We start from the raw sequence: 25,173 nt of genomic DNA, 5'->3' as shown, positions 1-25,173 counted from the left end.
CATGAGTCTTCTTTAATCCCAGATTGGATTTGCAGTTTTTCAACTTTGAGATGGTGTGAAAATGATGCCCTCACTTAATAATAATTTTTTAAAAAAAATTTTTGGATTTGGATCTTTTCCTGGGCTAACAGTATGCATCACAGTGCTTGTGATGCTGGGCAGAAGGAGTAAGCTGCAACTACTGGTCTACCCTGTAATCATGGGGAAAGAATGAAACTCTACAGTGTAGGGTGAGGATCAGCTATCATGTTTGGTAGGTTAGTGTATCAATTCCATATTAAACTTGCGATATTTTTTTCATCAGGTCTGGATGTCCCTCTCCCTGATCTACATGGCTATCTCCTACTTTTTCCTTCAAAATGCATTCAAATATCCCTCCCAAGAAGCCTTCATAATGGGTCCTTCTCCACTGCCTTAAAATACCACTCTACTCAGACCACTAACAGTTTCCATTCCTCTCCCCACTAAACCCATGAGCTTTTAGTGTTTTGAAACTATTCTGTATCCTAAGAGTTTGCTAAATCCATTTAGAAAAGAAAAAGAGTGGGTTTAAGGTAAGCATTTTGGTTCTGATGAATGGTTGGTATAAAAGGGAGTCTAGTGACCCAGACAAGATTTAGAATTAGTTCTATTTTATTTCAAGTTTTCCATGATCACCTTTCTTTTAAGTAGTTAAAGATGAATATGTTCTCTAATGCATACCATTTCATTCACTTTATTGCAGTTTCCATGGGAGAGATAGGACTTGATCTTTTTTTCTGAATATTGTATTAACTTCTTGCATCAATTTAGGCAAGTCAGCAAAACTTAATGCTTATTTATTAATAAATGAAATGGCTATGTCAGAGAATTCCTCTGTAGTTTCTCTCTCTCTCTCTCTCTCTCTCTCTCTCTCTCTCTCTCTCTCCAGCTTTAACATTATACAAGTAAGATTCTGTACTCTTACCATTCAGGTTGTATCCATTTTTACAAGGATTTTAATAAACTGCTTTAAAAAAAAATTCCCCTCAGCCTGAACATGTCTTAAGCACAAGTTTAGTTGAAACTTCTAGTTTTAGGCAGTCCCAAAGGAGCTTTCAAGTTTGATTAAAAGCTTTGTGTATTTACTAGGGTCTACCTACATTCCAGGAAAGCATTCTATGGACTTGCTCCTAAGGAATTCATGCTGCCTTTAACAATGACTCCCTTGTTGCCATGAGATGCAGTGGGCAGCAGACATATGGCAGCATGGTCAGTATCTATAAAGTCTAAATCTTTTCTTCGAACACTTTGGAATAACTTAATGCTAGACTACATTTGGTTTTCAATGGTTGCCATAGGTATACTCTGAAATTAGGCAATTTATACTGTGATTTTTGACAGGTGACCTAAACCAGACTAAATAATTTAAAATACCAAGGAAAATATCATCTAGAGTAGAAAGGCAATAATTCAGGTGTAGCAAGAGTTCATGCAGATGAGATGGATCTTTCTTTGTAACACACTTCTGTTTTCTGTTCTGTCCTATGTCATGCTGGCCTCCCAAGAAGAGAGGGTTTTTCTATTCCCTTCTTCTCTACTCTTCTTCTATTTCCTTCTCTTTCATGTGGTTTTGTGAAGACATTCTTATTTTTTATTAACTGGGATATTAGAAGTGAGCTTAGTCCGACAGCATTAGCATCATTGGTAGCAACTTTGTGTTTTTAGCTAAAGAAATAATATGAGTGAGACTATTCTTAAAATTCCTACCATAAATATGTACTCCAATTTAAACCAGAAGATGCTTTAAGAAAAAAAAAAACTTTAAATACATTTTTTACTTCAAACCAATATCAACCTAGAAAATAATAAATTGTATGCACAAGAGGTATAGATTCTATATATACACATTAAAAATAGAGTAACAATAAAGATTGTTATGCATCAAATTTCATACATTTTTAAATGTATGAATAACATTATTTTAAAAATATGTAGAGATGTAGAGGAGTTTTGTATTAATTATATGAAAGACAAAGTAAAAGCAGTGGGCCCTTGTTGAACATCTGCTAATTGCCAAACCCTGCTGTAAACTCAGACCTAAAATTCACAATATGTGTATGTTAGTTATTTATATCAGTCACTAAATGAAAAGATGAAGGAATCTCACCTCATAATCATTTTCAAAAAAATATTATCATAGGTAATGAATTTGTATGCATTCTTAGGCAAACTGAAAATAATATGTTTGTATAAATCTGTATGTGCACTGTCCTTTTATCTTCTTAAATGCAATTGAACTATTTATACCACACTGCATATGGATTTTCAATATCACACTATATAATCCTATTCTATGATAATATAATCCTATCTCATGACAACATAGTAATTTATGAAAACATTATATTAATTTAAAAATTTCCCTACTGATGTATGTATTCATCATCCCATATTTTTCCTATTATAAATTATATTGTAATGCATGGTATTTGTTATTCTTATATATTTTAAATATTTTAATTAGTGTTGTTTTAGTCAGCTTTTTTTCCCCACTGTGACTAAAAGACCTGACCAGCACAATTGTAAAGGAGGAAAAGTTTATTTGGAGGCTTATGGTTTCAGAAGTCTCAGTCCATAGGCAGCCAGGGTCAGTTCCTAATGGCTCAAAGTGAAACTGAATATCATGGCGAAAGAGTAGGGCAGAGGGAAGCAGCTCACATTGTGATCAGAAAGCAGAGACAAACTCCACTCACTAGATATAAATATATACCACAAAGCCACACGCCCAATGTCCCATCTTCTCCAGCTACACCCCACCTGCCTTCAGTTACCATTCAATTAATCCCATCAATTGATTGATTCACTTACTGGCTTACATCTCTCGTAGCCCAATTTCTTCTCTGAACCTTCTTGCATTGTCTCAAATCATGAGCTTTGGGGGTACACATTACATCCAAACCATTACAAGTGTGTATATATTCAGACAAAAAATGAAAGTGCAACTAATAATCCAAAAGATGTCTGCATTTAAAATTATAATGGGATATCAGGAAGAATAAGAAACCCTGGACCTTCCTTCCCCTTATTCATACCAGCCAATAGCATAGAAAAATTCCTTTTTTGAGAAATCCAAAAAGTAGTTGAAAGTCCCCTACACTCTGGGTGTGTATGAAACTATATACATCCAAGCTGGTAAGGAAATTTGAAACACTTTCTGGCATAGTGCCCACCCAACCTTAGTATGGTTCCATATAATTGGCAGATAAACATGAGTCTGCATCTTCTATTTAGAGAGGGAAAGCCACAGACCACGTGTCAGATTTTCTGCGGGCTACCATAAGGACTGGCTTCTGTTTCAACCGTTTCAAAGTGCTTATGTGACCTGGCACAGTCTAGTTGCCTAGAGCCAGAGATGGTAGCATAAATTGGCAGGTGCAATAGCCTCATATCCCAACTCCTAGATCAACACAGAGATGGTGAATGTTCAATCTCCAAGTTTCTTCTAGGAGCTGGGGAAGAGGTTCACCACATGTCCAATGATCCAACTTTTCCTGGGACTAGTCAGAAGACTACACTCTATTAAGTCTGCATTCAGGACTGATGGGATCATCCACTGGAGGTCAGTGAGAAGATAGATAGTTACTTAAATTAGCATGCAACTAGTTTCCATGACTCAGCAAAGAACAAAGAGGCAAAAAACACAACAAAACAAACAAACAAATAAAACTCTCAAATATCAACTTCCCTGGGGAGAGAAAAAGTTGGACAGGATATCCATTGATCCAAGTTTTCTGAGGGCTTTCTGACAAACTACTATGCTCTTTTACTGAAGAATCCTGTATACTCTAGGTAGAATCCAATATACCCTAAATTTCATGGGACAAATAGGAACAAAAAAAAAGTGAGTTGGACTTCAGAATGGTTGGGTATTGACTCAAAATGGTTGAGCCCGACTCAAAAGAAATAGAATTGTATGATTTATTTGATAGAGAATTTAGAATAACTGTCAAAAATATATATACACACAAAAGTAAGTAGAACAATTCTTCTTCTTCTTCTTCTTCTTCTTCTTCTTCTTCTTCTTCTTCTTCTACTGGGGATTGAACTCAGGGACACTCAACCACTGAGCCACATCTCCATCCCTATTTTTTATTTCATTTAGAGACACAGTTCCATTCAATTGCTAAGTACCTCACCATTGCTGAGGCTGGCCATGAACTTTTGAACTTTCTATCCTATTGTCTCAGCCTCCCCAGGCACCACCACATCATGGTAGAACAATTCTTGAACAAAATGAGAATTTCAACAAAGATAAAGAAAATATTTAAAAGTACCAGAGTGATACAGCCATATCAATGTTTAGAGCAGCTCAATTCACAATAGCTAAACTATGGAACCAACCTAGGTGCCATTCAACAGATGAATGTATAAAGAAGTTTTGGTATATATACACAATGGAATATTACTCAGCCTTAAATAATAATGAACTTATGGCATTTTCTGGTAAATGGATAGAACTGGAGAATATCATGCTAAGCAAAATAAGCCAATCCCAAAGAACCAAAGGCTGAATGTTTTCTCTGACATGCAGATGATAATTCACAATAAAGGGGAGGGCTAGGGAAGAATAGATGTAATTAGGATTATGTAGAGATGAGTGAAGGGAAAGGAGGGGCCATCGAGATAGGAAGGATAGTAGAATGAATCTGACCTTATTACCCTATGTGCATGCATGATTACATGACTGGTATAACTCTACATTATGTACACCCAGAAAAATAAGTTATATTTCATTTATGTATGATGTGTCAAAATGCATTCTACTGTTGAGTATAACTAATTAGAATTAAAAATAAAAGTACCAGAGATTCTAGATAGTGAAGAGACAGAAAAAGATATTCTACACAAATGGCAGCTACAGGAGAGTTGGGTGGCTATAGTGCATCAGACAAAAGAGGCTCAAATCAAAACTCTTAAAAGATACAAAGAACTTTATGTAATGAAGAAAAGATTGATTTACCAGGAAAATATACCAACTACAAATATGTATGTACCCAATATCAGAGTAGTTATATGAAACAATATTATCAGAACTAATAGGAGAAGTGGATAGCAATACAATAATATTATAAAAGTTTAAAATACCATTTCCAATAATAAATAGAATAATTATGTTAAATGATAATTAGCAAAAATGGTAATTGCAAAGTAGGCCTGAACAACACTATAGGACAAATGGATCTCACAGCCATTAATAGAAGATTCCACCCAATAGTAGCAGAGTAAAAATCCTTCTCAAGAACACAATGGAACACTCTGAAGGATAGATTATGTACTAGGTAACAAAATAAGTCAACTAATTTGGGAAGATCAAAATCACAACAGGTACCTCTTCTGAACATAATCTAATGAAACTAGACTTCAGTAGTTGAAGGAAAACTGGAAACTTTAAAATACTTGGAATTTGACGTTTGAACAACCAAAGGATCAAAACAGAAATCAAAAGAAAAATGAGAAAATGTTTTGAGACAAACAAAAACAAAATGCAACATACTACAACTAATGTAGCAAGCATAGTATGAAGGAGTACATTGATCCTGAAAATTGCTATTTAAAAAAAGAAAAAGATGCAAATAACATCATCTTACACTACAAGGAAATAGAGAGAAACTAAGGCTACAGTTGCAGAAGAATAAAGATTACCCCAGAAATAACAAAACAGAGAATAGGAAAAAAAAAACAACACAAAACAGAAACAATCAATGAGACTTGAAAAGATAAGCAAGCAAAATTAACAAATCTTTAGCTAAGCTAAAGAACAAAGGAGAGAATGAGAGAAATCTCAAATAAAATCAGAATGAGAGGAGACAACTGATGCTGGTGCAATAAAAAGGATCATAAGAGAATACTATGGACAATTATACACCAAAGACCTGAATAATGTAGAACAAATGGGATAAATTCCTAGAAACGCAGCCTGCTAGGATAGAATCATGAAGAAATAGAAAGCTTGAACAGATCTGTAAATAGTGAAGTTGAATCAGTCATCAAAAACATTTAATCAAAGAAAAGCTCAGGACCAGGTGGTCTCACTGATAAACTCTGCCAAAGATTTAAAAAAGAATTAAATCCAAGCCTGCTCAAACTTCTCCAAGAAACTGGAGACGAAAACTTCCAAAATGATTTGATGTGGCCAGCCTTACTCTAATACCAAAGTCAACGATCCCACAAAGAAAGGAGAATGACAGGCCAATATTCCTGATGAACATAGATTTAAAAATTATTAAGAAGCCCTAATAAACTAAATTCAATAGCATATGTAAGGATCATACACATGGCCAAGGGAGAACATCCATTAATACGACACACTTCTTATACAAAATAAAGAATAGAAGTCACATGATTATCTCAACAGATACAGAAAAAGCATTTGACAAAATTTGATATACTTTCATAAATGAAACTCTAAACAAACTAGTAATAGAGATAAAATTACCTCAAAATTATAAAGGTTAAATTTTAAAAGCCCACAGATAAGATCAGACACAATAATGAAAAACTAAAATCCTTTCCTCTTAAGATCTACAGCAATGAATGAATGTCTGCACCTCCATTCAACCTGGTAATGAAAGTTCTAGCCGGAGCAATTAGGCAAGTCAAAGAAATAAAAGACATACAAGTCAGATAGGGAGGAAGAAAATTATCCCTGTTTGCAGATGACATAATCTCATATATAGAAAACTCTATGGGGCCACCAAAAAAAAAATGCTAGAATTAATAGGTAAATGCAGTAAACTTTTGCAGTACAAAATCCATTGTGTTTGTATATACTGACAACAACAAAAAAAAAACAACAAAACAAACAAACAAATAAAACTCTCAAATCTCAACTTCTCCCTGGGGAGATGACATAATCTTATATAAAGAAAACAACAAATGGGGAAATCAGAAAAACAATCCCATTGACAATAGCACCAAAAACAATAAACTACTTAGGAATAAACTTGAATAGGTGAAAGAATTTTACATTAAAAACTACAGAAGCATTGATGAAAGAAAATTAAAGAAAGGTAAACAAATGGAAAGACATCCTTTGTTCATGGAATGGAAGGCAATACTGTTAAAATGCTCATACTATCCAAAGTGATCTATAGATTTAATGCACACCCAATGACATTTTTTTTACAAAAAATAGAAAAGAACACTAAAATTCCTGTAGATCCTCTAAGGACCCTAAATGAAGAAAACAATCTCAGACAAGAAAAACAAACTTGGAAGCACCACATTTTCTGACTTCAACATATATTACTAGGTATGATAATTAAACAGCATGACTAAAATAGACCAAACAGTGGACTAGAATATAAAGCTTAGAAATCATCAATCCACATTTTTATACTCTCCTCGACTGTGTTTTGATAAGGGTTCTAACAATGGTCAATGGATAAGGGATAGCCTCTTCAATAAGTGACACTGGAAAAACTGGGTAACTATGTACAAAAGGATGAAATTGTACTGCTGTCTTAAATAAATTGAAAACCTAAAACTAAAACTTGAAACCTCAAACATCTGGAAGAAAGTGTGAAAGAGTTTTGTGATATTAATCTCATAATAATTTTATAGATGTGACCCCGGACACACAGATAAGAAAAGCAAAATAGGTTAAGTGGGACTATATTAAACAACAACAACAACAAAAAATTAGCACAGCAAAGGAAATAATACACAAAGTAGAAAAGCAACTGATATCCTGGAAGAAAATATTTGCAAACCATTTATCAAGTAAGGAGTTAATTTCCAAAATATATAAAGAATTATCATATCTCACTGGCATGAAAATATAACAAAATTAAAAAAATTGATTTTTAAAAAATGAGTTAAGAATCTGAATAGATATTACTCCAAAGAAGACATACAAATAGCCCATAGCTATAGAAAAGATGATTAACATCAGTAATAATCAGGAAAATGAAAATTAAAGGCAAAATGAGAAATTATTTCACACTGTTAGAATGACTATTATCAAAAAACAAAAGACTAACATGTTGGTAAGGATCTAGAGACATTTAAACCTCTTGTACATTGTTGATGGGAATGCTAAATGGTGTGGTAGTCACTGTGAAAAGCAGTATGGAGATTTTTCAAAACATTAAAAACAGAGCTACCCCATGATTCAGAATTCCCATCTTTGGGTATAAATAAAAAGAAATGAAAATCAGGATCTTAAGTGATATTAGTATTCCAGGGGTCACTGCAGCACTATGCACAACAACCAAGACCTGGAAAACATCTAATGTCCACTGAAAGATGAATAAATAAAGAAAGAAAATGTGCTGCATAAATGGTCAGAATATTAGTCTTAACAAAGGCAAGAATACTAAAATATGTGACAACATGTATGAATCTTGAGGACAAGTGAAATAACCCAGTCCCAGGACTAATGCTATATGAGTCCATTTACATGAAGTATCTGATGTGGTCAAACACATCAAGTCAGAAATTCTGACAAAATTCCAATTCAGAAAAAAATTCTTAAGTGTGTTTAAAAAATCTAAATCAAGATGAATGCTGCTGATGAAAGTTTCCTTCTCTCTATAATCAGAAAGTGGAGTGGTGCTTGCTAGTGACTGGGGCCAGGCAGAGATGAGGGGTTGCTAATCATTGGGCATAAGATCTCAGTTATGCAAGATGAATATTTTTGAGAGATCTGCTGTACAATATTACCTCTGCAATTTATACTGCATTACACACTTAAAAATTTAGTGTATATCTCATGTCTCTTCCAGCTCAGATTGAACAAGGATCATAAATAAATATGTATCTAGCCAATTTAGACATGGAATGAGGAGATTTTTTTTTTAATTTGGCTAATAAAATTCTTCTAACTAAAGAATTGACTTCATTGGAAGGAGGTGTAAATGAATGGCATGACTCTGTGAAATAATATGCCTAAAAAGCAAAATCTTCCAACTCCAGTTTTTAAACTCCAGTTCCCCATCACATGACCAATTATCAAAACCCAGCAATGAAATGAACTTTATTTTGTTAATATCCAAAAGAAAATAAAATAAGTAAGATAAAATTGGGATGGATATTGTCCATTTGCTTATTCCAACTCTATATCCATTTTACCATGATAAGAATCCAGCTCAGAATGATTGAAAATATCAGTACACCTCATTATAATAGCTCAGTGTAGTTTAAGTAGTAGAATTTGCAAAACAAAATGAAAAGCAGTCATAACTAAGCAATCAAAATAGCAGCATTTGTTAAGAATCTGAAAGAAAATTGGGGTTCTACCATAATTATCTGTTTATCTGTTTGATTTTAGTAATGTTATGTAACCTCTCTGGTTTTATTCTTTGAGTGGTAAGCTCATGAGCCATTTTTTCCATTAAATAATGAGGAAGATCATATCAGAAAATAGAGAAGTTTAAAACATTAATTCTATACGTGTGTGTGTGTGTGTGTGTGTGTGTGTGTGTGTGTGTGGAGAGAGGGGGGAGAAACGGAGGGAGGGAGGGAGACAGAATTGGAATTTTTACAGGGAAACATTGTCAAAAGATTTTCCTGGATTTGATTCGTAGATCACCATGTTAATTTCAATAGAACAATGGAGAGTCCATACTTTCAGTCAAGGGTTATCAATGGGCATGTAGAAAAGTTAACTAGTTCTTAAATTCCAAGTCAGAAAAAAATTCTTTAGTGTATTTTAAAAATCTAAATCAAGATGAATGCTGCTGATGAAATTTTCCTTCTAGGAGAGTGGAGAAATTGAATAGAGACGTCATGAAGAATAATAGGCCAAAAAAAATGTATTCTTTCACTTGTGTTTGCTTTTAACCGGGTACTTCTGGAGTTGCCCTTACTATGAATGAAGCATTATGTTAAGGGACCTAGAAAGCCCAAGAAACTAGAAGGGGATTGTGATTCTCAAGGAATTCACAGTTATCCATCCATTCAAGAGGAAAAAAACTAAGAAAAGATGCTATAAATTAGCATATAACTGTCAAATAAATATTACTGTAAGTGAATGTCCAGGATCCAGTTATGAAAGATGATTTAAACAAGGGGTTTTTTATAGAGAAAACAAAATTTAAAACGAAGCTAAACTCTGAAGAGGTATGAGCTGGGGGGCAGAAACTCCTGGGGTAAAGCAAATCCTGTTAATTAATCTGAGGTTTAATAACAGCATTGTTTTATAAGTTAGATCCTTCAGAATTGAATTGTTTAGAGAAACTCAAATGTCTCCTTTTCTTTCTTTTTTCAAAATTTTGCCCAAGTTAAAATGCAGAGGGGAGTTTGTTTTGTTGTCTTTCTTGTTTGGTACAAATACTATTTTGAGGAAAAACTAAATGAGAACTGGCAGAATTTAAAATGATTTCACCTGTCTTGTTATCATTCGATATTAGATGCTCTATGCTAGTTGTATTTTTTCATGACCTCTCTTTTGTCACAAACCTTTTGACCTTTATCAATAGTGTTATAAAATTTGAAACAGAAGGTACTAGGCTAACTGAATCTGCATAGGCCAACCTGAAAGAAATAAATGGAGAAGTATTAAAAGATCTTATTTATCTAAGTTATTCTCTCCTCTGAGTCTGCTAGTTATTATCCATGGCAGAAATCCAACCCATTCCATTTTTGTACAGCCTATAAATTTAAGAGTACTTAAAGTATTTTTAAAAATCTCTGATTATAATAGAAGACTATTTTGTGACAAATGAATATTTCAAGAAATCCAAATATCATCATTCATACTTCATTTTTTTGGGGGGGACATTTGTGTGTTACAATGACAGACTTGAGTAGTTCTAAAAGAAACTGTAACATCCACAAAATATAAAATATTGACTATTTCTATTTTACAGAAAACTTCATCAACCTTCAGGTGAGAGAATATTCTTTGGAGGATCACATATTAAAGTGTGGCCAAGATATTACCAAGATAGGGAAATTATCAACATATTAATGCCCACACTAAGATATTCCTGATTTTGTGTAAGAAAGGAGGTGACTCTGTCAGGCTCCATGCTTTCTCCCCCTCTTCCTTCAGTCTCAGTGTCTTCACCATAGTGTAATGTAAGTTAAATGTTAAGGGTATTAGAACCAATTTCTAATCCACTTCTGTTAGGCAGCTTTCTATTACTATAACAAAATACCTGAAGTAATCAACTCAAAAAGAGGAAAATTTATTTTGGCTCACAAGTTTGGATGTTTCAGTTCATGTTTGATAGGCTCCATTACTTTTGGACCTGTGGTGGGTAGCACATCATGATGAGAGTGTGTGATGGAATGAGCTACTTATCTTATGGCAACTAAAATACAATGAGTAAAAGAAGAGGAAGAGTTCCACGGTCCACTTGAAGGCATGCCCCAGATAACCTCATGTTTTCCTATTATATACCACCTGTTAAGGGTTTTATTGAGGCAGGAAGATAGGTCTCCCATAGGCAGCCAGGATTAGGGCCCTGGAGAAGGAAAGGAGGGGAGGGAGACATCATAACAACTTGAAAGGAGACATCAGGTCTGAAGAATATCCTGTGACTTTCTGCTCTCTGAAAGATTCAACCACGTGACTCCATCTTATTTGACATCTATTTCTGTTCCTCATAGCTTCAACCATAGCAGCTCCTCCTTAGTTACCCTTGCCTCTACCCTGCAGTGGCCAACCACAAAGTACACCCCTATCTGAAGTGCTTCCTCTTAACAGAGGAGTCAAAAGGTTGGACCTTTCCTCTTAATTATGTAAATAAGGGATTGAAATTATGCACCTCTGATTGGTTTATTAACCACACAGCTTGAAGAGCTCATTTGGTCCATGCTGGCATCCCTCACCCCACCAAACACCTGTGCTGGGCCATAAGATATGCCTTAACCCCTAGACAACCGGGAGCTCTGCTTTATTTCTGTTATGCTAATAAATTCTGTTACTTTGCTCTGACCTTTGTGCCTGGAATTTCACTGCTTGAATTTGTAAGACAAAGAATCCTACTGCCTAACTCCTTATTACATTAGGTTCCCAATAGTCCTATAGGCTGAGGACCACACATTTCAAATAGGGGCCTTTTGAGGAGAGTATCCAAACCATAGCACAGCTAAAAATTCCTCATCTCTCCTGCCTCAGGACTGGAATCCCAAGGTTTCTTTTGGATCCTTCCTTACCTGTTTCTCTTTCTCAGAAAAGTCCCTCTTTTCCATTTCTTCATCCTAAGAAAAGTTGAGATGTGAAAATCTTTGACCAATGATTCTCAAATCCTGGTCCATGGACCTCTAGAATCTCTGAGATCCAGAAGGCCAAGCTATTTGCATGGTAATACTAAGATGCTACTTGCTTTTTTCCACTGTGCATGTTTGCACTGATGATATAGAGTAAAGGTAGGCAAAGACTACAGGTTCTTGAATCAAGAACCAGAGTGTAATAGTTATCTTCACTCTTCTCTGTATGCATTCTCAATAAGGAAAATAAAAATAATTTTTTTTCTGTTAAAGAATAACCTGGGGACTGGGGTTGTCGCTCGCTTGGCATGTGCGGGGTACTGGGTTCAATTCCTCAGCACCACGTGAAAATAAAAAATAAAAGTATTGTATCTAACTACAACTAAAAACCAAAATATTAAAAAAACAATAACCTGGATGAGGTATTAATTTTACCAAACAGCAACTCTTGGGTCTCTATATTTTTAATATTCTGTGTGATGGAATGGTTTGTACACATGATTTACTTATGCTGTTTAGTGGGGTTAAGACAGTGCCCAGAAAAACAAAATGTGTGGTTTTTGAATTGTGGACTGACTAGCTGCTTTGGGCATGCAGCACCTTTTTATCTTGAAGTATGCTTGACAGACTAAAAGCATATGTTACACATACATGGAAATTTGGCAGACATTTTCTTGAAAATAAACAATGAGCCTGTCACTTCAAGGAAAACAATTGAAGTCATTTGTTGCCTGTGATAAAGTTGAAGCTTTTCAATTGAAAATTGGAATTCTGAAAAACTTGTATCTACCCCATGATATTAACAGCTTCCTAAAATACTTCTACACTTTTCTGAAGAGATACATGGTGATATTAATGAATTAAGTTTTAAAATATTACATCATAAAATATAGTAGCATTTGGAAGAGATGCAGAACACAGTAAACTGATAGTTCCATAATGTACCAAATCATGTGTGGGTAAAATAAATGAACTAAATAATAAATAAAAAACTCATTGTTATGTTCAGGATTCATATTACAAACAACCTCAAGATCTATTCTTTACCAAGTTTCACTTTGTTATCAAAGAAAAGTTACAATTAGCTGAGCGACTGCTTGAATTTTCTAGCTATACATCTATAGGACAGGTTTTAGTATATTTCCACCCAAACTACATTTCACAATGGATGGATAAGCCCAACATTAAAGAGAGTTACAAAAATGTAAAACAGTTCCACTTTTTCACTTAATTTGGTTTTAGAAAATGTAGTTATTCTAAAAAAAAAAAAAATGCTACTAGTGTTATAGGCCTCTAATCCCAGCGGCTCAGGAAGCTGAGGCAGGAGGATCTCGAGTTCAAAAGCCAGGCTCAGCAACTGGGAGGCGCTAAGCAACTCATTGGATCCTGTCTCTCTATAAAATACAAAATAGGGGGGGGCGGCTAGGATTGTGGCTTAGCGGTAGAGCGCTCGCCTAACATGCGTGGGGGCCCTGGGTTCGAACCTCAGCACCACATAAAAATAAATGAATGGAATAAAGGTATTGTGTCCAACTACAACTAAAAAATAAATAAATATTTAAAAAAATACAAAATAGGGCTGGGAATGTGTCTCAGTGGTTGAGTGCCCCTGAGTTCAATCCTTCGTATATAAAAAAAAATGCTACTTATATTAACATTTATTATTGAGGGTTTATTACTGCTGTTTCTAAATAAATATTTAAAACACTTTCAGTATTAATTTCTTATATGGTAAATACTGACTGCTGTAATTCACATTAATGAAAGGTCTTTGGGGTCTTGAAGTCATATTTAAGTTTGTAAACAGATCTTGAAACCTCAGGATCTCACAGAATTTGAGAACCACTGCCCTGGAGGTAAGACAAAGGATTGAAGTAGGAGGAAGTTATATTCACCTTGCTTACATCTGAGGGAATATTACTCAGCCAAGGTAGGAGAAATTAGGTTGAGATTGAGTTTAGTTTAAGACCTATGGAGTCAGGGGAGCTAACTCCATGAGACCTTGGATTTTAATGAAAAGGGGAAAGCAGGGAGGCGGGGGGCTTAGGAGATGTGTGTATAGAAACTGCTTGAGGGCTCTGGACCCAGTTTGGGAAATGTAGGCTTCAAGTCTTCCTACTGTTGCTAGAAAAAGCTTATAATGTTAATCCTGAAACACACACACACACACACACACACACAGGCATTCCCTGTACACAGCATGCAACGTCCTCTTTGTACCCCTCTTATTAGGGGAATCTCTTAGAGGACGAGAGCCTCATTTCTTCCTATCTCCTAGCCACCATAATCTAAAAACCAGATTTGGCTTCAGGGTAAAAAGTAGATTTGGCTTCGTATATACATATTTTTTCAGATGTATGACTGTTTTGGGGAAGAAGTATAGGACGTGAGCCATTGACAATGATTTTGTATTTCTTTCAGAATATGTAAATTTCAGGAAGATTTTGCTCTTTCTCAAGCTGAATTTTAAAACCCTGCTTATTTCTATGACATAAATAATTTCACTTTGTAATTAGGCATAAAATGTTTATATCACATATATGATTGGGACCCTTTGATTTTCATACTCTGTTCCCTGCCCTCCTGTTTTCTTTTAATCTGTTTCAAATACACAACTTTGTATGTTGCCTCAATTCCTTTCATAGAATAAGGTTATATGCAAATAATAGCAAATAATAAAAAATAACTGTAGGAAAAAACTTGCAACAAGAGATAACATTCTTGTAAATGAATTTAATCCAAACTATAATTAATAATATCCAACTTTCTATTGTTTCCTTGGAATAGTTTGCATTTTCTTTCATTAATGTTGAAAATATTCTAGTTTAATATTTTTGCTCTGATAATATAACAATATGACAGTAAAAATATGAAAAGTAGAGAAACAGAAAAATTTTCATATGGAAGTAATGGATTTTGGTAATCCAAAATATTAACTCATGTGTTTACAAATTAGCTTTTTATATGAATTTCTTCTAATAAATTCATGCTTTTTAACATCATATTAAATATGGGAATTGGCAAGGGGAAGATGGTAAAGGTAACCTGTCACAGGTCAGAGGAATAAGGAGGGATAATAATAGACAATAAGAAATGTGGCATCTACTTTCTGGATTTCTTCATATTTTCTCTCTTTCCCATTGCAGACATAACCAAGAAGATGATGATGTGACAAGTTGAATGCATTAAAGTTTTGGGAAAGAAGTATAGGACATGAGCCACTGACAATGATTTTGCGTTCCTTTCAGGAAGAGGATCAGAAAATCATAGAAAGATCTCCATATATGTATGATGTAACCACTGTTTTATTTATCCGATTGAACTTCAGAATTTTATGTTGCAAATGTATTATTTTCAAACAAATTTCTGTTATTTTAAGGCTTATTTATATTCTTTCCTATGTGAAGTTGGATCATTGTGAGATGCATAACAGTTTGCATGTTGTGTAGTGTTTTGTACAAACCAGGAGTTAATTCTGTGTCTGCCTTTCAGGATACTTGGCACACTGTGGAACTAGATGATTGTTTTTCTTTTACATTAAGCAAATATTTGTAGTGCTAAATAAGTTGTATATCTGTTACAGACACACACCTTGTATCTACTTAGTGCCAATACCACCATTGTGAAAAACTGGTTAAAACCAGTGATTTATAAGTTATTTTTTTGAATTCTATTTTTTTCTTTTCATTTGAATTTTCTTTCACACTTTCTCTTATTCAGTGCAATAGATTCATATGTGTGAACATCCAGTTTCTGTTTTTTGTAAGGGACTTTTTTTTTTTCTAGAATGCAGGTGACATACTTTCCACTTTAAGTAAATAATTGGGTTGACTTTATTTTTTATATTTTTAACATTATAAATATTTTTAGATGGAAGTACATTATAAGCTCAAATACTAATTGGTTTACCTTTCTGGGGTTCTAAATCAACAGAATTTCTTCCTTCAATTTGAACAAATTTCAGATGATTTCTGATTTACAATTAAACTAGCATGTCACAATATGTTTGTATAAGCTTACTATGTTTGTTAATTTCATGGTGGTGGGAGGTGAAAAGTTTATACTTCATTACTAATAAATACTTGGCTATTTAGTACATGATACAATATAAATCTAGACAGATTGAAAAAGCTGATTTCAAAAAATAAAATTTTAAATCTATAATTAAATGCTTTTATATGAAAGGATTTTCTATTTAATCCTTTGACATTGCCCTGTAATATATTGTAATATTTAGTCAAAATTCATTTTTCTTCAAAACAGAATATAATTAAATATTTTATAGGTCTAACTTTAGAAAAATGGGCAAAATTGAATCTTTTCTCCCAATTAAACTATTTTGTTTCATTCATTCTAATACTATTCTAAGTAATATACACTTTTAAGTTACTTGAAGATTTGCAAACTTTTATGAATAAGTACATAATTCTGGTTTTTATCATTTTAATACCTTTAAATTACCTAGTACTGTAGTTCAATAATTGACAAGGAGTTTTAAAATATTGTTATAGACATTATCTTAAAGGAATTTTAATATTTTTCATTCTAAAAATATTAGCAAATGCATATTTTTAAAACAATTTGAGTAAGCATAGGGTAAAAAAGAAGCACAGTTTATTGATGTGTGACCAAAGTGCCTGCTAGAATTGTCGGCTTCTACTGCCGCAGTCTGGCTGGGCACAAATGCCGCAGTCTGGCTGGGCACAAAATCACGAGCCACCACACAGCTTGTAGATTCAAACAGCAACTCTTTATTCCCGAACTCACACCAGCCGTCTACAATCACGTTCTGGGGAAATCCACGTTCTCTGCCCAAATCCACATCCACTGGGCTTCTATCTCCCAAAAAATACTGTCTGAATCCCGTGAGAACTCAAGGGGAACTCAGGCAACAGGATACGCCCTATTCCCAGCAGAAATAAACTTAAACCTGGAACCACCCTAAACCCGGATAGTCCTAAACCGGGAACGCCCTAAACTCGGATCATCCTAAACCGGGAACACCCTAAACCCAGATCCGCCTTGGTCCTTGAGCAAGGTCACATACATGCAATGTCACTGCAAAATGTCCTATTTCCACGAGTACTTCCACTAAGCAACATGGGGTACGCTGGCAAGGAAATTGTCATACCTACTTGGCTAATGGCTCCCAGCATACTACAGAGGAAGTTTTAATGTTAACTGGAAGCCATGTAAGATATATTCAATCTCAGAATCTTTAGTTAATAGAAGAATCACTACATCTAAGCATGAATGTAGTGGAATGTATATTTGAGTTAAGTTGTTTATGTGACATGGTGTTAATTACACAACATTATGTTTAAAAGTTTTTTTTTGAGACTCAAATATAGAGCCTAGGGAAAATTAATGATTTTTATGGGTAGAATTTTACATAAACAAAGAAGGCCTAAGTGGCCCTAACTCTGAATTTTGAGTTACTAGAGGTCAGAAATAACTAGATTGCTTGCTGATAGTAGGACTTAGACTCACAGTGAACGTCTAGTGGCCACCTTGTTCACTTTAAGCACAAAAGGTCAAGGAGCTGCAAACCTGAGGACTTGGAACAATGAACCAAAATGAGGATGCAAATGTGTTTGACTCCTGCAGCTAATCTGCATGCTCCACAATTGGTTAAAGACAATGATGGCTCAAAGTTATCAAATCAATAAGATTATCCTCTTATAATGAAGTCATTTGATATTTCCCTCTAATATAATGTAACAATTTTCCTTAAAATAGGAAATCTTCTCATCTGGGTTGCAGGTTAAGTAACAACTTAATGACAGCCAATTCTTAATAATTTTATAACTATTATGAGAAGATGAGTTCTCAGTTGTATATAGGCACTGACCCATAGTTCACTGATTAATCATTTATGTTCTTGACAAAAATTAAAAACCTCTATGAAGTTGACTCTAAATAGCATTGCTACCATACCAGTTTTGATGTTGAATTGATTCTTTCACATTAAAAAATAGTTAGGATACATAGCTCTAACTTCATATTATAACTTTAAAAACCTAAAAATAAAATTAAAATTGATGGTGCCTTCAGTAGAGAATGTGAATAACAGAGCCTATAGCTAACTCTGGATCGTCTTTAAATCTCTCTCTTCCTCCTTTCCTTCCTCCCCTTCTTCCTCTCTCCCTCCCTCTTTCTCTTCCTCCTTCCCTCCCTCCCTTCCTCCTTCCCTCCCCCCCTTCCTTCCTTCTTTTCTCCATTCCCCCCTTCCTTTCTTCTTTGAGCTCTAATAATATATAATTAGTTCAAAAATGTTTCGGTACCAGTTTGGCTAATATCTCAAACTTAAAAAAAAAATGCTTTTGTTAACAGAATTAAACTCTACTTGACCTACTCTAAACAGAACAATTCTTTTTTTCTAATAATTATCAAAAACATTTTAAATTAAGAAGCTATTAGAATAATGTAGACTTTAAGAAAATATCTAAGAGATGTTATATTTTATAAACACGTAACTAATGAAGAAAAAAATTACATTTTTGTTAGTATTAAGATCAGTAAATTAATGTTAAATTTTAGTATGTATTTTGATCTTCCAAAGTTGTTATAGACTGAACCTGATCATATATTTTTTTTCTACATAATTTTGTTTTGTCTCATCCAAATATTTATTCCACAGGTCAAAATGGAAAGACGTTGCAAGAATCATAGAAAACAGCAGCTACAGATCTGTTATTAAATTCATAATAATGAGAAACATATGGATTGATTCCCATAAGTACTGAAGTTCCACAATTCAGGGCAAGGAGGTGAAGATGGACATCTGGGGCCTTGTTGCTGACTCCATCACTTTTTGGAAACTAAGACAGGTTGCCAAGACAATCAAACATGTCAATTTATCTCTCAATAGAATTTTATTACAGATACCAAATTGTGTTAATTATGTGTTATAAGTGTTGTCTTACAGGGTAGCCAGAGATTTATATGTTAAATTTAAATTTTCACTTTCCTGTTTATCTCTTTTAGTTGGTGTGTAATTGTTTTATGAGCCGCTTCCATGATGTCTAAGTCTTGAGTGTAGTTGTTCCCAACTAGTACTATTTCCAGATTTTAGAAGACTTAAGAAATCAGAATCTTTTCCCCCCTTAGTTAAAAGAAAAATGACAGAGTGATAGAATGAGTAAGAAAATAGACAGGGTGGCCTCTTTTTCAGGCTGGAACCATGGAGGGTGTCGAAGAGAAGAAAAAGAAGATTCCTGATGTGCCAGAAACTCTTAAGGAAAAGTGAAGGAATAATGCGGAGCTGAGGTAAAGCGCCTGAGGAAGAAGTTTGCCCAAAAGATGCTTTGAAAGGCAAGGGGGAAGCTAATCTATGAAAAAGCCAAGCATTACCACAAGGAATATAGGCAAATGTACAGAACAGAGATTCAGATGACTAGAATGGCAAGAAAAGCTGGCAACTTCTATGTACCTGCAGAACCCAAATTAGCATTTGTTATCAGGATCAGAGGTATCAATTGTGTGAGCCCAAAGGTTCGTAAGGTGTTACAACTTATTCGCCTTCACCAGATCTTCAATGGCACCTTTGTTAAGCTCAACAAGGCTTCAATTAACTTGCTGAGGATCCTGGAACCTTACATTGCATGGGGGTACCCAAACCTGAAATCAGTGAATGAACTAATCTACAAGCGTGGATATGGCAAAATCAATAAGAAACGAAATGCCTTGACAGATAACGCTTTGATTGCTCCATCTCTTGGTAAATATGGCATCATCTGCGTGGAAGATCTGATTCATGAGATCTACACTGTTGGAAAATGCTTCAAAGAAGCAAATAACTCCCTGTGGCCCTTCAAATTATCTTCTCCAAGAGGTGGAATGAAGAAAAAGTCCACCCATTTTGTAGAAGGTGGAGATGCTGGCAACAGAGAAGACCAGATCAACAGGCTTATTAGAAGGATGAACAAAGGTATCTACCATGGTATTTTTGTAATCTGGTCAGTTAATAAAACAGTACCTGCTCTCAAAAAAAAAAAAAATAGACAGGGTGAGGTTGGGGAGAGACTGCAGCAAATTTAGGTGGATACAATGTTAAGTTTTGACTGATAAGCTGAGAATAAAAGAAAAAGGTTTGAGGTATTGCTACAGTGACTTTCTCAAGTTTCTGAATATGCAAAGTGAGTTCACCTTCCACAGCAGGTAGCACTAAGTGTCCAGAGTGTCTCTTTGTAGCACTCAGGGCATTAAGAGTGCACAGCTGGCTGTGGGTATCCACTTGCCAAGACAGGAACAGAAGAGACCAAACTGTGTACATCTAGTTCCCCCTTTCAAAGCTCACAGCTCTGGCCACCCACAAGATATAAAGACGGAACAAGGGATCAAGGATGTCCAGAGGAATGCCTCTTTGTGATAGCCAGAGATGTAGAGAAGAAATAATCTAAAAGGCCAGTTCAATTATTTTTCTTATGTGGGCTCCATCTGATCAAAGAACTGTTCCTAGCCAAAGGAACTTCATTTAATAAGTAGTAAATATAATATCCAATTTTAATTAATCAAGGCACATAAAACTAACAGCCAATTAGAATGAGAAAAAAAAAGCCAAAACTAACCCATGTTCCCACAAATGAATTAATATTATTTCAAGCAAAAGCAAAGAAATTTGACATATTATTTAGCTTCTGGTAAAATAGTTTTGAAATTTTTCATCTGTGATAACTAATTACTACTTTGGTGACCCTCCAGGGACCAGGGTGTTATGGACTGGGAATTGCCATCCCCCTCTTCATCCTTGGAGACACTAAATCACTCTTTAGAAGTCATTTTCCTTTTTATTCAGGCAATTAATGACATTAAATGTTAATGTGAAATAGCAGACCTTCCCATTCTGCAATTTTCATAATGAACTTACAATCCTGCTTAATAAGTTGCAATCAAATTTACCAAGTGCTGAGTTGTTTCAAAATGATTCTATAAATAATAGCAAGCATCAAGAATAAAATCAACTATGCAGGATTAAAGTAGTGGAGTCCAGTGGGGGAGGGGAGAAAATGGGGGTATGTTGCCAAAGACACAAAGTAGCAGATACCTAGGATGAGCAAATCTAGTGTACAGCATGAGGACTAAAGTTAACAAAACTGGATTGTATTTGGGATTTTTGCTAAATTGGTAGGTTTGGTTGCATTTGCTATCAAAAAAGGGGTGACTGTATGAGATGATGTTAACTTACTTCACTATACTATACATTTTACTCTCTGTATGTATTCCATAGCATCATGCTGTATGCCTCAAATATACACAACAGAATTTGTTTTTAAATTAGTAATGTTTTTTCATATGTAAAACACTATGCTGGGCTCTTTAACCTTGACTCTGCAATTTACTTCTCTAAGGTTCAGACAGCTTAAGTAAATTGCCCATAGACACATAGTTTATAAGTAAAACATTCAGTATTTAAACCCTAACCCATTTTATTCCAAAAATGTGTTCTATTTTCACTGCACTATTACAAGGAAAAGAAAGCTGACTTCATTTTGCTGTGAAACATTAAGAATTTTAATTTATTTTAAATTATTTTCATCTCCCCTTCCTTGCTTCTTCAGTTTTTGTTAATACTATATTTTAGTACTTCTATTAGTAATAACTTTTGTAATTTAAAATATAACTTTAGAACTTATTTGTCTACCAAATTTTGATGGTGTTTCTTGCTCTACTTGAATTGTGGCATGAGTCCTTAGACAGATTTTTGTTTTTCCTGGTGTTTCCAGTTGTCTTTCATTTTCTTATTGATAAATGATAACTTTGCTGTACCACCAAAATTAAATTTTTTAACTAGTGTCTATACTAAAGAAATTCTTCCTGATGACATTTTACTTGGATTTAGGTTAACTGATCAGTGCCGAATTGAAATTACTTTTCCTCTAAAAAATAACTTTATTTTTCTTACATACTTGATACTTTCATGGGATACAGAAATTTAAATTCAGAATTTCTGCCATGAGGACTTTGAAAGCATTTCTCCAATTTTCTTGTGGCGGTGTTAATGAGAAATCTTTAAACAATGCACGTTATTATTTGTAACTCTGCTCTTTCTACCACCATAATCTTTCTTATTCCTTTGTGTCCCAGTTATTGATAAAAAAAATCTTGCAATTAGTTCCTTCGTTTAATGTCCCAATTCTGTTTGTATTCTCCTAGTCAGCAAATGTGATTTTCCTAGCACTTCCTACACTCCCTACCATTTCTATTTCAGACTCTTATTTATTCAGCCCTATGGCTTTTTAAATTAGTTCATTCTATTGTTCCTCAATAAGGAATTAATTAACATCTTAAGTTTGTTTATGGTCTCCATTCTCATTCTTAGCACTGCAGAAAACATTTTTTTTTTTTAAATTACTCTTTTTTTTCAGTGGAGAATTGGGAGAAAAATTGTGGGTGTTTTTGGTCAACCTTTTTGAACTAGAAGCAATAGGATTTAGGTAAGTCATAAATAAAGGGAGAAGAAATATTATAGGAAAACCTCAACTGGCTTGTGGACATCATCCAGCAATTCTAGATTTCCTTAATCAGTTATATTTCCTATTTTTCCCATTTATATTTTTACCCCTTCAGAGTATCTGATGTTTTCCCTAGAAAGAATATGGAATTAAACAAAGTAATTTTGTAAACAGACACATAGAAACAGTGGAACATATTAGAGAACTCAGAAATGAACCCACATATTTAGAACAAATTTATTCTTGACAATGATGCCAGAAACATGCAATGGGAAAAGAACAATTTCTTCATCAAATGGTGCTGGGAAAACTGGAAATCCACATGCAGAAGATTGAAACTTGACCCCTCCCTCTCATCCTATACAAAAATCAATGCAAAATGTTTCAAAGATCTTAATGTAAGACCCGAAACTCTGAAGCTACTAGAGGTAAACACTGGGGAAACACTTTGAGATATTGATAGAGACAATGATTTTCTGGATAGAACTCTGTGTAGGAAGCAAAAGCAAAATATTGACAAATGGGGAATGCATCAAACTGAAACACTCCTGCACAGCAAAGGAAACAACCAACATAATGAAGGGGACAACCCACACAATGAGATAAAGTATTTTCCAGCTGTTCATCTGACAGAGGATTAATATCCAGAATATTAAAGAACTAAGGAACACTTAACAACAACAAAAATAAATCAATTAAAAAATGGGCAAATGATTTAAATAGACACTTCTCAAAAGATGAAATACAGATAGATGGCTAATAAATATGTTGAAAATGTTCAGTATTATTAAGTCATTGGAAAAATTCAAACATGTTTATAAAATATGTGCTAATAAAAATAAATGGAAAAAAAGTGATTTCTTCTCATTGCTAAACATCTCTTCACTAAATCTATAACCTGATTGCTTGCACACCCATTTTTTTTTTTCTTCCATCATTACATTTGGGAAAGATGTTCTTCCTCTTCTACTGGGTAATCCCCTCTCTGTACCCTAGATCACATCCCTTTCTGCATTAACATATGCATGTTTTGCTATATCTGCAACATTTCCTCTATGCTACCTTTCTCAAGGCAACACTTGTAGATGTTTATTAATCAACCAAGCCACCCTTGATTCCATGTTATCCAACAGCTTTTCTTCATATCTCTCACTTTCCTTTCATAGAGTTCTGTCTATTCTCTCTCCCATTTTCTCACTTTCCTATGTATTATACATATGAAATTATGTTTATAGGTATTTATGTATATAGATAATATAATATTATTTATTATGTGATAACCTACTCTACATGAAATGTGGTTGCTTGCTTGATTCAACTGAGACCATACAAAAGGACAGTTTCAAATAGTTGCAATATATTCCTTTCTTTGATTGTACACTAATTTAGCTAGCTAGATTCTTATTCTATAAGTTTTAGGTTATTTTCAGTCTTATTATAAATATTAATGCAAAAGATATTGATGTCCATATATCACTTTGTCAATGTATACCTATATAGAAAATAAAACTGAGAAGTTAAATTACAGGTTGAAAGATATGTGGGCTCTTAATTTTGACAGCTACCAATAAAGTGCCTGTCATATAAATTAAACTAATGTGTTTTCCCATCAGCAGGGTATGAGAAAACCTGTTTGACACATGCTCATCTTTCTGAAGGCAACTCTCTGACTTTCCTTGTCTTTCCCTTTCTTGTCCTATTCAACCTCCTTTGTAGTCCTCTATTCCTCTTTAATTAACTACTGATGCTTCTTAATCTCTTTCGGGACCTTATGTTCCTTTCACTCTACACTCTTTCATTGAGCAATATCATCTACTGTTTTGGTTCAACTTCCAATCTATATGTTGAAGACTCCCAAGTCCTTACCTCCATTCTGAAGGCTCTTGTGGACTGGGTGTTAAATTTCCTCTGAAATATTTTTGGCAAGATGCCTTTCAGGCATTGCAAACTTAATGAGTCGGGATCTAAACACATCTTTCCTCTGAGATGATTTTACTTTTAGTGTTCCTTTGCTCAGTTCATGTTTTCACTAAATCCTATTTAGACTCTAGACCTGAGAGTATTTATTGCATCCTGCTTTCCCTTCTCATCCCCTTCCCTTAGCCCCACATCCAAAATACCCACCAAGGTTCTATGTTCAGCTGCTTCTATTTTCCAAACATTTGTCAAACCAATCTGTTCTACATTATTTCTGTTACTACCCTCATCCTGCCCACCACTGACTCTGGTGAAATGATTTTATTATCTCCCAACTTGGACGTCTACTGCTAGTTCTTTGCTCCTATCCAATTGCCATCTTCCAACTAGAGTAATTATATTTAGAAAAACAAAACAAAACTGAAAAACACGAATCTAGTCATTTCACCTTCTGGCATAAAATCTTTCAATAACTACCCAATTTCCTTAGGATAAAAGATAAATTCTCCATCCTCCCATTACTTTACTACAAGAGCTAGACAAGTTGAACTTCATGCCTTCTCTCATTTTCATGGCTTGTTGTGCACAATCTTTTTTTTTTTTTTTTTTTTTTTTTTTTTTT

The 25,173-nt window shown here is 34.3% G+C and overlaps 1 long non-coding RNA gene and 1 pseudogene across 3 annotated transcripts in view; both read left to right on the top strand.

Annotated features, from left to right (window-relative positions):
* The window catches only part of LOC107140406, an 86,360-nt gene extending 67,003 nt beyond the window's left edge, over positions 1-19,357 (top strand). Inside the window, exons 2-3 of one of the 3 annotated variants that reach the window (XR_007349690.1) lie at positions 15,327-15,466; positions 18,821-19,357. This is a non-coding gene — a long non-coding RNA (uncharacterized LOC107140406). Of the gene's footprint in view, positions 1-15,326; positions 16,345-18,820 lie in introns of those variants that run through there. The other 2 variants (XR_007349688.1, XR_007349689.1) reach the window with 2 other exon arrangements.
* A 6-nt stretch (positions 19,358-19,363) lies between these two features.
* On the top strand, positions 19,364-24,156 carry LOC125618429 (annotated as a pseudogene).
* Positions 24,157-25,173: the final 1,017 nt, after the last annotated feature.

This window comes from Marmota marmota, unplaced genomic scaffold (genome assembly GCF_001458135.2).
Source record: "Marmota marmota marmota unplaced genomic scaffold, marMar, whole genome shotgun sequence".
Lineage (NCBI taxonomy): Eukaryota > Metazoa > Chordata > Mammalia > Rodentia > Sciuridae > Marmota > Marmota marmota.
This window is presented reverse-complemented; position numbering and strand designations above follow the sequence as displayed.